Below are 11,078 nucleotides of genomic sequence, written 5' to 3'. Positions count from 1 at the left end.
GCGCCCCCTTGAGAAAAGTCAGTATTTGACTTTTAAAAAGTCAAAAGGAAAAACAGCGCCCCCTTGAGAAAAGTCAGTATTTGACTTTTAAAAAGTCAAACGGTGACTTTTCCCGGGGTCTGTCAAAAAGTCGAGGTTTGACTTTTACATGTGATACAGTGTTGCAGCGGGACTAAGCAGCAATGACAGGGGGATGGTTCTTCATTGTCCGGGTGGGTAAAAAGATGAATGAAAGTATGCTATAAAAAAGTGATTAGAACGTATGGATACGTGGTTCGCACCGGACGTTTGATTAATTGATAACGTATTGATACGCGATTAGCGTTCGCTGTGTTAATTATCAATCATTTAGTGCCTGCATGGCCCAGCGGTCCAGGTGCAAGCCTTGTTCTGGGACAACCGATCTACCCTGTACACTACTCCTCAGTGGTAATTCAACCATTTGGTTTCAAATTATAATTTAGCTTAATTAGGCCTATAGTTTACTGTGGGGGTCCATTTGTTTCTTAATTATGAATCATTTAGCAAGGCTTGATGTTTTTATTACCGGCATTTTGTTACAAAACAAGGAGTCAAGGACAAGATGTATGTATACCAAATCAAGGTAACATTTAATAGAAACCTTCATGAGTTTGAAAACAGTAGGCATACAGCCTCAGTGGCAGTGCAAATACTGTGTGGGTAAAGTAGACTAGTCAATACACACAGGCCTAACTAACCTTAATGTAATTACATCCTCTTGTAAACAATCATTAAATGATAGAATTACCTTAAGAGTTTTGACAACAAAACCAACTCAGTCTCTCTGTTTAGCAAAATAAGAAATAAACAATGCAAACTACCCTTGTTTGACAGTGCAGCAGTGCACTGTTAAACCCGCCAGATGGGGCAGCAGAGAGTACACATGGTTCCAGGAGGGGGGAACCATGTGTACTCTCTGCTGCCCCATCTGGCGGAGTCAGGTTAGTGCACTGTGGCAGTGCAATACAAATACAAATTATCCTTGCCCATAATAACACAACATTATCTTCATTCTGTCAAGCCTTCTGCCACTTACCGGTTAGCCTTGGAAACCGGTAGGCTCTAAAATCGTTGCCTTAGTAAAGGCTGCCTGGACTAAATAGAATAAACAAAAAATATACTGTAGTTACAGGGTCAACTTAAATAGGCCTAATAAAAACACAAAGGCCACTCAATAATAAAAACAAAACAAGCTAGACCTGCTTAGGCTAGTTCTTTCGCCAGAAAAACAAGCATAATTGCCATTTTTTGCTTGAGCAGAGAACGCGATGGGTTAACAATATTCCCTGCCGTGCTGAACACACGTTCGGATGCCACACTCGTAGCGCACGCACCCTAAACATCAGTGGGTGGTGGAGGGCTCTACTGATCCAGACTTGCAAGGCGCACGGGTCATTGCCAGCTCCTCGGGCAAACTGCGTCCGGAAAACTGAGATGTCGGAGAGGAAGAGTGGAAAATATAAGTGTCAGCAGGTCTGAGGTCATCTACCCTCTCCCCCGCTGCTAATCCCCTCCTGGAACCATGTAATTTCTGTCTCCAGTGTCACAGAAACAGTCTAAACTGCAGAATCCTGCCAGATCGTTTTCATCTACATCCATCCTGTAGCCTTCAGTATCCTTGTTGTGGCACTGTCTGCAGTACACAATCTTGTACGGGATCCTGTATGTCTTGGTGTACTTCTTGAAACCCTTTCCAGGTCACCACACCTGATGAGAAAAAAAAACAGAATGGCTCTGTCTGAATGACTGTCTACAATGTTCAGGTTATTTTTTGAGCGGTGGCACACCGTCTCCATTACGTGACTGTGTATTTCTGTCCGTATGTATGAGCACTACCCATTGGCATTAAGTGAGCCAGTGTGTAGGTCTGTATGTATGTACTGTGAGCATAGCCCATTCACCCCTGCTGATTGGGGTTGACCCTTCTGTTTAGAGACTACGGCCTATTAACCCTGCTGTTGACTGCGCACACACACACACACACACACACACACACACACACACACACACACACACACACACACACACACACACACACACACACACACACACACACACACACACACACACACACACACACACACACACACACGATGTGAGGCATTTTGTTCCAAAAACAAAAATGGGTTTTTCCACCTGCTGGTGGCGCTATTAACCGGCAATGTGAAAAGGATGGGAATTATTCCTCGGCTTTCACGTAAATGGCACCCTGTATTCATGATTTGAGGCATTTTGTTCAAACCAGGCCAATCCTCCAAACTTTGGAAGCCAGATCTGGCTTGATGACATGACTTTAGAGATACTGTGTACCGATTTGTGGGATTTTGACAGAATCTGAAGGAGCAATTTCTCTCTTTTTTTAGGCTAAACAAGTCAGCCTTCTGATGGCGCTATAAAAGGCAGATGTGGAAAAACTGCAGGACAAAGATTTGTCCTAGGCCTCTAGGGGGTTCAAAATTCAAAATCTCCAAGAATCATATTCTGTACCCGGGAAAAACAAAAACAAAAGGCCGGCTGTCACAAAACACAAAGCCTTTAACCACGAACTGGAGAGGCTGGACTGGTCCGATGAGCTAAGGGGCTATAGTTGATATAGTTGAACAAACATGGCTTGGCTTCAAAACCAAATTTGATATCACAAATCTATGATTCTACCCATACTCTGACCACCGATCCTGGCAAAATTAATTCCGAATTCTCTTCTTTCTATTCTAACCTTTATAAATCGGAGCCTCCCTCAGATGTATGTCCAAAATAATTTGGACATACCAACTGTAAATGTAGCCACAGCTGAACGTCTAGATACCCCGCTGTCCTTAGATGAGGTTAGTTCATGCATTTCCACAATGCAGAGCAATAAAGCTCCTGGCCCCGATGGCTTCTCTGCCTGTTTTTATAAAATAATTGCTGCACAACTTGCTCCTCTACTTTTAGAGGTTTTCAATCACTCCTTAGACCAAGGTGTTCTACCACCAACCTTAAATGAGGCTCTAATCTCACTCATCTTAAAAAAAGACAAAGACCCCAGACTATGCAGCAGCTACAGACCTATTAGTCTGCTTAATAATGATGTCAAACTCCTGGCAAAGATATTGGCAAGCAGGCTTGATGCATGTCTCCCCAATATAATCTCTCAGGACCAAACAGGCTTTGTCACAGGTCGCCAACTATCATCCAGCGTTCGCAGGCTCCTGAATGTCGTTCTGTCGCCTTCTACCTCCCAAGAACCAGAGATGATAATCTCGTTAGACGCAGAAAAAGCGTTTGATCGTGTTGAGTGGCAATACTTATTCAGGATTTTGCAGAAATGTGGCTTTGGTACAAAATGTATCTCTTGGATTCAGCTTCTTTACTCGGCTCCATTGGCCAGCGTTAAATCGAACTCTGATGTCTCTCCATCTTTTCCCCTCACACGTGGTACACGCCAAGGCTGCCCCTTGTCACCCCTATTGCTCGCATTAGCTATAGAGCCCTTATCCATTGCTCTAAAAGGCTCTACACTGTTTTCAGGCATAAGGAGAGGAGGAATTGAGCATAAAGTGGCACTATATGCAGACGACCTACTCTTATTTGTCCAAAACCCCGTTAATTGTGCCGATACCATTGTTAATCTATTGAACAACTTTGGAGCCTTCTCAGGTTACAAGCTGAACATTGCTAAAAGTGTATGCTTCCCTGTTAACCACATAGCCAAATCAATCCCCCATGGCGCGCTACCCTTGAACCTTTCGTTAAATAACTTTAAATACCTGGGTATAACTGTATGTCACTCACTTAGCTCGCTACACAAGGAGAATTACACAACATTAATTGAAAAGGTTAAATTAGATCTTCAAAGGTGGAATAAGCTTCCTCTCTCACTGGTGGGCCGCATTGAAACAATTAAAATGAACATACTGCCACGCCTCCTTTTTCTTTTTCAAACCCTCCCTCTTTTTTTGCCCAAATCTTTTTTTAATTCACTTGATAAAATCTTATCATCCTTTATGTGGGCCAATAAGTACCCTAGAATCACCAAAGTCAAGACCCAAACAAGATGGAGGACTTGCCTCACCCAACATGATATTCTATTATTGGGCATCAAATATTTTAATGCAAGTCAAAGCTTGCTTCAACAGTGATCTCCAAGCTCAGCTGGGGAAGAAAACAGCATAACAAAGCTAAAAAAAAACATTGTAACTGCCATGACCAAATCTGCAAAAAGAAACTCAATGATAAAGCTGAGGAAAACAAAAACAAACTACTTGGAAGCTTAACAAACAACTAGGCTGCAGTCAGAAACTGAAAGCCAGGTTTACAAACATCAACATCAAATCGAACAACACTCATCACTGACAAGCTTGATGTGGACAATTACTTAAACATCTTCTTTACTGCTCTCCGACTGTGGGCATTGTGGTGTAGAGAGCACATCAAAGCCTTCTACAAAAACCTAGGTGTATGCAAAGACGATTTAAAACTGGTAATTTCTCAGAGACTCAGTCGTCTCTATTGCTCCAATCATCACCCACATAATAAACCATCTCCATCAGCAGGGACAGGTCCCTCAAGATTTTAAACATGCGAAAGTAACCCCCCTACAAAAGCAAGATGGCAAAATGAGTCCCCGGCAACAAATACAAAAATATGTACGAATTCCAATCTGTCTTCACAACATCCCATTCCACTAACACATGCCTCCTCTATTTGAGCGACCACATCAAACAGGAGGTGGATGCTGGCAAATACTGTGGCATGTTCAAACTGGACCTCCAAAAGGATATTGACACTGTAAACTTCATAAATTTGAACATTGAAACAAACAAAAAGCACCCAGAAAAACTCTGGGAGGCTCTAAAGACTAATCCAATTAAGCTGCAGCAACAAACTGCAAACTAAATGTACGTAAGTACATGTATGTAAGTGGCTCGCTTATCACCGACAAACTGGTGGTGGCTAACTGTTTTAACAGTTTCTTTACCGCCATTTCCACACAGTTGGTGCGCAAACTTCCCCTGCATTCAGGTCTTTACGGTTTTTATCACGTCCAAGCTCACTATGAGAAATTGGAGCTCATAAAGATGCATTCTCATTTAAACCTGTGAAAACTTATGCTGTACTGAAAAAACTCATCGCCCTTCAGCCAAACAAAGCCACTGGCCATGACAAAGTCCCCACCAGATTCCTCAGAGATGCAGCAACCTCTATTGGTCCAATAGTAGCCCACATTACAAATGTATCTACTGTATCAGTCAGTGTCACGTACCACAGGATTTCAATGTGGCGCTAGTAATCCCTCTGTACAAAAAAGGAAACAAACTGGAACATGGCAACTACCGCCCCGTTTCCATGCTTTATTCCACCTCAAAGGTTATAGAGAGATTAAGTCAGAAACAAATCAGCAGCTACCTAGACGAGCGTAAACTGCTGTTTGAATTCCAATCTGGCTTCACTCCACTGATGCCTACTGTATTTGAATGACTATTTGAAACGTGAGGTAGACTCGGGCAAATACTGTGGCATGGTCATGCTGGACCTCCAAAAGGCGTTCAACAATGTAAATCATTAAATTCTAGTTCTTTGCGCTCTAGGGTCATGTTGACTTAGCTGTTAGCGCGGCAGAAATAATGCCTCGTCTCTCCTAATCCAGGGTGCTCTCCGTGGTTTTGATCTGATGGATATACTAGCTCTTCATTTCTGCTCCTCATCCGGGGGGGGGGGGGGGTTCAGAGTAAAAGTGGCCATTTCTTTCGGGCACTCCAGAGCTCCTATTTTGAAGGAATCCCGGGAATGATTGTCCTCCCCCCTCCCAAGGAAGCATTATAGGGCCGTTACTGTTCCTTCTTTACATTAACGACATGAATGCTGTAACTGCAAAGTGTTACTTTTTGCTGACAATTCAGCAATCCTGATCTCGGGAGAGGACAACATGCAGGTTGATGAGGCTCTCAGTTTGGAACTCACCAAAATCCAAACTTGGCTTACCAATAACAAACTCTCACTACATCTCTGGAAAACAGAATCCATTATTTTTGTGTCCAAACATGCTGAAGTAAATGTAAATGATTTCAAGGTCAGAGTTGACAACATAGTAATCTCCAGCAAAGAAGAGATTACATATGTTGGCTGTATTCTTGACAACAAACTGACAGGTGAATGTATGGCAACAAGGGTAATGAAAAAGGTAAACCAAAGAACAAGATTTCTGGGCAGAATTTCCTCGTTTGTCAACAAAAGTGCTCTCAAGACTAGCCGGAGCCCTAATTATTGCGCTTGCACCTCTTGATTCACTTCTCAAACATCTCTATGTCACTAAAGACCAAGCTACAAACTAATTCGACTACTTCTCGGCCTGGGGCCCTTGACCCATCTTTTTGCAACCCATGTTGATAGCCTAGGGTGGCTCTGGGTAGAAAACTTGCAACTTGCAATGGGCTTGGTCTACTCTACAAGATTCGCTACACCACTAAGATACCCATGCATCTGTCAAAATACTTCCTTAATGTCAACGAAGTCCACGATCACAACACGAGAGGACGTTTAACAACGTGGAACGCTCTACCAACACAAATGTGAATCCCTAGCCTCCTTCAAAACCGCTGTCTTTCTATACTTTCTGTACACATATTTCTTTTTGAGGGGCGCCAGCGCCTCCTATACACAGGTTTAATGTTGACCTGCTCTTTGCATTTAACAACATGCAGACTTGTAATAGTTCCTTCTCTTTTAGGAAAATAACACCAATAGAGGTCCGTGATGTAATTATTGATTTAAAGGAGAGCAGTGGTCCTGGGTTAGATAACATTGAAACTGAATTTCTCAAATTAGCACCCCACATTCTCATGTACCCCCTCTGTGATCTCATCAATATGTCACTAACCACCTGTCAGTTACCTGCTGTCTGGAAGTGTTCCTGTATCACTTCCTTGCACAAAGGGGGTGATGCACTGGAACCCAAAAAAATATCGACCTATCTCAATTATTTGTTCAACTGTAATAATCTTTGAAAAGCTAATCCATAACAAACTGTCATATTACCTCAACGAAAATAATATCTTATCACCCTATGAATCTGGATTCAGATCTAATCACTCCACAACCACTGCTTTACTAAAACTTACAAATGATATTACATCAGCATCCGCCAACAAATTAATTACTGGAGCAATTTTCATTGACCTTTCGAAGGCTTTTGATTTGGTTGACCATTACCTCCTCTTGGATAAATTATATTCTGTTGGTCTATCTTGCAATGCTCTTTTATGGTTAAATTCATATCTGCATAATCGAAAACAACGTGTCGTCAAGGATGTAAATCTGATTTGTCAGTTCAGGAACGAGGCGTGCCTCAAGGCTCTTCCCTCGGACCACTTTTATTTACTATATTTATCAATGACCTCCCTTCAATATGTTCCAAATGCAATGTTCAACTCTATGCTGATGATACAGTTCTATACACCTCCAAATCTACTTTACCAGAGATTGAATCAGCCTTACAGATTACAGATCAGATTTTACCACTTTACAACACTGGCTAGCAGCCAATAAACTGCAACTCAACTAAATCCTTCACAATGATCTTTGGCACACATCAAAATATTATATCAAAATTATTAAATCATTCATTTCTATAACCAGCTTGGATGGTACTCCTCTGCAAATATGGGCATGTGGCTGGATACCGAACTTTTGTTTAAATGTCACATTGATCACATTGTAAGAAAAGTTAACTTCAGTATTGGTGTTCTCTATCGCTCTAGAAACTGTTTTACATTCTGTGTTAGGAAAAGACTAGTCCTACAGCTTATTTTACCGATACTCGATTATGCCAATGTTGTGTATCTAACCGCATCTAAAACCAATCTGAATACTCTCAATATTGTTTATAACAACAACAGATGCAGATTCATCTTAGGGCCGATTCATACAATTTTCGCCAGCACCGAAGAGCCGACTTTAGGACGGTATCCGCCCCCCCGAACCTCAAATTATGTCACATTGTATGCTCTACAGAGCCGAACCGACTTTTATTCGGCTCTAAAATAGGAGTATGAATCGGCCCTTAGGTTGTCCTTTTACAACTCACCATTATATTATGTATGAAAATCTTCAGTTGCCCTCTCTTACTATAAGAAGACAGTGTCACTTAATTTAGTTTATTTTTAAATGTATACACTTCAATTATCCTCAATATCTCAAACAGTTTCTAGAACTACCCCACTACCAATTACCAACTGAGGCATTCCACTCAACCTTGTTTTTTTGTTCCCACAGTCTCCAATGCATTAGGTAAGAACGCATTTATGTTTAAAGCCGCCGATCTGACTGGAACAACTTGCCAACCAATATTCGAACCATTGCATCTTTCAACATGTTCAAAAGGGTGCGGTCTTCTTACCTTACGACCTCTTGCACATGCCCATGAGGCCATGATGACTATTGCTCTTCAATTTATTTATTCAATTTATTTATTATATGATATACTTCGCTTAGCCTACTTATAGCTACTCTCAGTGAATATATAAACAGTGAACTAAACTGAGTGTACTTGTGTGTATATGTGTGTATGCATGTATATGTGCATGGATGTGTATACTGTATGTGTATGTGTACATATGTGTATATATATCTGTTTATATGTGTATATGTGTATGTGTGTGTATATATATATATACATATATTATTTTTTTATTATTACTTGCGCAAGCAGAGCGTGCAAGTAATGTTATCAGTCAGTTGCTACGATGCGCGTGTTCGGGGCCAGCACATGTTATGACGTCATATGCTGGCACCAAGCTGACCGTGCAGGTATGTTTTCCGTCATGCTACGAAGCATGTCCCATGACGTGATGAAGATATGTACCAATGTCCCTTAGAATGCACGTGATATGATGTCATACGGACATACGGAAGCTGAACGTGCAGGTATGCTTTCCGTGAACCGTGATGAAGATTATGTACCAACGCCAGGGTATAATTGATGATATGTTTCAGTGTCAGGGACATACGCATCAAACTAACCGAGTAACCACATTATACCACCAACCACTCAGAAACTACATATACATACATATAGACATATGAGCATATGATGTGATGAATATATGTACCAATGCCAGGGTATAATTGATGGTGACGTAACGATGACGTTGCGTCAGGAGAAAATAGACCTTTAGCCTTGATCGTCGGTTTTAGAGGCAACAAGCTTTATAGACAACAAGACAAGACTTGGAGTCTTGGAGAGAAGAACTTGAGGGTAAGAAGCCGGGATAGACAAGGCTCGACGGATAGACGAAGCTCAGGAAGACCTGAGAAATTGTATTGCGTCAGGACAAAATAGACCTTTAGCCTTGATCGTCGGTTTTAGAGGCAACAAGCTTAGAAGACGATATGGAGAAACCAACAGACTTAAAAGACCCTTCTTTTTATATAGACAATAGAAATGAGTTAGATACAAATATGTTATATAGTTATTTTGGGAGGATAATTGAGTTCAAATTGAAAGATTCCTCGGAAGGTATATGTATAAATTGTGATAATTCGGTAGTTCGATTGCAGAATAAAGACTACTTTTGTTATTTATGCGATTCCAAATCTGAGAATTTAAATCGGGATTGAAAATAATCTTTAAAATATAAACATCTAGATTAATTAAAATCAGAAAACACACACACACACACACACACACACACACACACACACACACACACACACACACACACACACACACACACACACACACACACACACACACACACACACACACACACACACACACACACACGATGTGAGGCATTTTGTTCCAAAAACAAAAATGGGTTTTGCAAGTCCACCTGCTGGTGGCGCTATTAACCGGCAATGTGAAAAGGATGGGAATTATTCCTCGGCTTTCACGTAAATGGCACCCTGTATTCATGATTTGAGGCATTTTGTTCAAACCAGGCCAATCCTCCAAACTTTGGAAGCCAGATCTGGCTTGATGACATGACTTTAGAGATACTGTGTACCGATTTGCGGGATTTTGACAGAATCTGAAGGAGCAATTTCTCTATTTTTTTAATTCTTTTTTTTGGCTAAACAAAAGTCAGCCTTCTGATGGCGCTATAAAAGGCAGATGTGGAAAAACTGCAGGTCAAAGATTTGTCCTGGGCCTCTAGGGGGTTAAAAATTCAAAATCTCCAAGAATCATATTCTGTACCCGGGAAAAACAAAAAAACAAAAGGCCGGCTGTCACAAAACACAAAGCCTTTAACCACGAACTGGAGAGGCTGGACTGGTCCGATGAGCTAAGAGGCTATAGTTGATATAGTTGAACAAACATGGCTTGGCTTTAAAACCAAATTTACATAGATCAGTACTAAACAACATGGCTCCCTTGAGAACCATCAGGGTTACAACCCGCTCTGAGCCATCGATGCATTCGGACATACTGACTGCAATGAAAGCCAGTGACAACAAATGCTCTGAATTTCTTAAATGCAAGTCAAAGCTTGCTTCAACAGTGATCTCCAAGCTCAGCTGGGGAAGAAAACAGCATAACAAAGCTAAAAAAAAAACATTGTAACTGCCATGACCAAATCTGCAAAAAGAAACTCAATGATAAAGCTGAGGAAAACAAAAACAAACCACTTGGAAGCTTAACAAACAACTAGGCTGCAGTCAGAAACTGAAAACCAGGTTTACAAACATCAACATCAAATCGAACAACACTCATCACTGACAAGCTTGATGTGGACAATTACTTAAACATCTTCTTTACAAACATAGCAACAACTCTGGTTAACAAACTGCTCTCCGACTGTGGGCATTGTGGTGTAGAGAGCACATCAAAGCCTTCTACAAAAACCTAGGTGTATGCAAAGACGATTTAAAACTGGTAATTTCTCAGAGACTCAGCCTGCTCCAATCATCACCCACATAATAAACCATCTCCATCAACAGGGACAGGTCCCTCAAGATTTTAAACTTGCGAAAGTAACCCCCCTACACAAGGAAGATGGCAAAATGAGTCCCCGGCAACAAATACAAAAAAATGTACGAATTCCAATCTGTCTTCACAACATCCCATTCCACTAACA

The 11,078-nt window shown here is 41.2% G+C and overlaps 1 long non-coding RNA gene across 1 annotated transcript in view; it reads right to left on the bottom strand.

Annotated features, from left to right (window-relative positions):
* Positions 1-965: 965 nt before the first annotated feature.
* LOC306918915 overlaps positions 966-11,078 on the bottom strand; it is an 82,114-nt gene continuing 72,001 nt past the window's right edge. The window contains exon 3 of the long non-coding RNA XR_013789433.1: positions 966-1,728. This is a non-coding gene — a long non-coding RNA (uncharacterized lncRNA). The remainder of the gene's footprint in view (positions 1,729-11,078) is intronic.

The sequence above is a fragment of the Electrona antarctica genome (genome assembly GCF_951216825.1).
Source record: "Electrona antarctica genome assembly, contig: scaffold_116, whole genome shotgun sequence".
Taxonomy (NCBI): Eukaryota; Metazoa; Chordata; class Actinopteri; order Myctophiformes; family Myctophidae; genus Electrona; species Electrona antarctica.
Note: the sequence above shows the minus strand (reverse complement) of the source record. Positions and strands in the feature narration are given on the sequence as shown.